We start from the raw sequence: 2099 nt of genomic DNA, 5'->3' as shown, positions 1-2099 counted from the left end.
ATTGTCACGTTCATCACATTCAGGTTGAAGTGCGAATGAATATCTTAGAAGCGGAACAAGTTGAATTGAATAGAAAAATAGTAGTACTTTGCATTAATCTTTGAGGAACAGCAGAGCTCCACACCTTAATCTATGGAGTGTAGAAACTCTACCGTTGAAAATACATAAGTGATAATGGATTTCATTGGTCTCGGCCCCAGAGGAGAACCGGAGTAACCAAGACTGCGAATACAATAATAAAAAGTTCTATTTATACTAAACTAGTCACTATGGTTTAGAGAAGTAAGTAATTGATGTATAAATCCACTTCCGGAGCCCACTTGGTGTGTGCTTGGGCTGAGCTTGAATGTTACACATGTAGAGGTCAATCTTGGAGTTGAACACCAGCTTTTGTGCCATTTTGGGCGTTGAACTCCACTTTGCAACTTATTTCTGGCGCTGGACGCCAGAATTGGGCAGAGAACTGGTGTTGAACGCCAGTTTGCGTCATCTAAACTTGGAAAAAGTATGGACTATTATATATTGCTGGAAAGCCCTGGATGTCTACTTTCCAACGCAATTGGAAGTGCGCCATTTTGAGTTCTGTAGCTCCAGAAAATCCATTTTGAGTGTAGGGAGGTCATAATCCAACAGCATCAGCAGTCCTTCTTCAACCTCTGAATCTGATTTTTGCTCAAGTCCCTCAATTTCAGCCAGAAAATACCTGAAATCACAAAAAAATACACAAACTCATAGTAAAGTCCAGAAATGTGAATTTAACATAAAAACTAATGAAAACATCCCTAAAAGTAGCCAGATTCTACTAAAAATATACTAAAAACAATGCCAAAAAGCGTATAAATTATCCGCTCATCACAACACCAAACTTAAATTGTTGCTTGTCCCCAAGCAACTGAAAATCAAATAGGATAAAAAGAAGAGAATATACTATAAATTCCAAACTACCAATGAAACATAGCTCCAATCAGATGAGCGGGACTTGTAGCTTTTTGCCTCTTGAATAGTTTTGGCATCTCACTTTATCCATTGAGGTTCAAAATGATTAGCATCTATAGGAACTCAGAGTTCAGATAGTAATTATTGATTCTCCTAGTTCAGTATGATGATTCTTGAACACAGCTATTTTATGAGTCTTGGCCGTGGCCCTAAGCACTTTGTTTTCCAGTATTACCACCGGATACATAAATGCCACAGATACATAATTGGGTGAACCTTTTCAGATTGTGACTCAGCTTTGCTAAAGTCCCCAATTAGAGGTGTCCATGGTTCTTAAGCACACTCTTCTTTTGCTTTGGACCTTGACTTTAACCGCTCAGTCTCAAGTTTTCACTTGACACCTTCACGCCACAAGCACATGGTTAGGGACAGCTTGGTTTAGCCGCTTAGGCCAGGATTTTATTCCTTTAGGCCCTCCTATCCACTAATGCTCAAAGCCTTGGGATCTTTTTTATTGCCCTTGCCTTTTGGTTTTAAGGGTTACTGGCTTTTTGCTCTTGCCTCTTGGTTTTAAGAGCTTTTGGCTTTTTCTCCTTACTTTTTCTTTTTCTTTCTATTTTTTTTCGCTATTTTTTTTTCTATTTTTTTTTCTGCAAGCTTTGTTCTTTGCTGCTTTTTCTTGCTTCAAGAATCATTTTTATGATTTTTCAGATTATCAAATAACATGTCTCATTGTCATCATTCTTTCAAGAGCCAACATATTTAACATTCTTAAACAACAACGTCAAAATATATATGCACTGTTCAAGCATTCATTCAGAAAACAAGAAGCATTGTCACCACATCAATATAATTAAACTAAGTTCAAGGATAAATTCGAAACTCATGTACTTCTTGTTCTTTTGAATTAAAACATTTTTCATTTAAGAGAGGTGATGGATTCATAGGACATTCATAACTTTAAGACAATGTTACTAAATACTAATGATCATGTAATGCAGACACAAACATAGATAAGCACTTAACATAGAGAAAACGAAAAAAACAGAAAGTGAGAATAAGGAATGAGTCCACCTTAGTGATGGTGGCGTTTTCTTCTTGAGGAACCAATGATGTCCTTGAGCTCTTCTATTGTCTTTGTTGCTCCTCCCTCATTGCTTTTT

Source organism: Arachis ipaensis, chromosome B02 (genome assembly GCF_000816755.2).
Source record: "Arachis ipaensis cultivar K30076 chromosome B02, Araip1.1, whole genome shotgun sequence".
NCBI classification, from domain to species: Eukaryota; Viridiplantae; Streptophyta; class Magnoliopsida; order Fabales; family Fabaceae; genus Arachis; species Arachis ipaensis.
The sequence above is the reverse complement of the archived record's forward strand: the minus strand, read 5'-3'. Positions refer to the sequence as shown.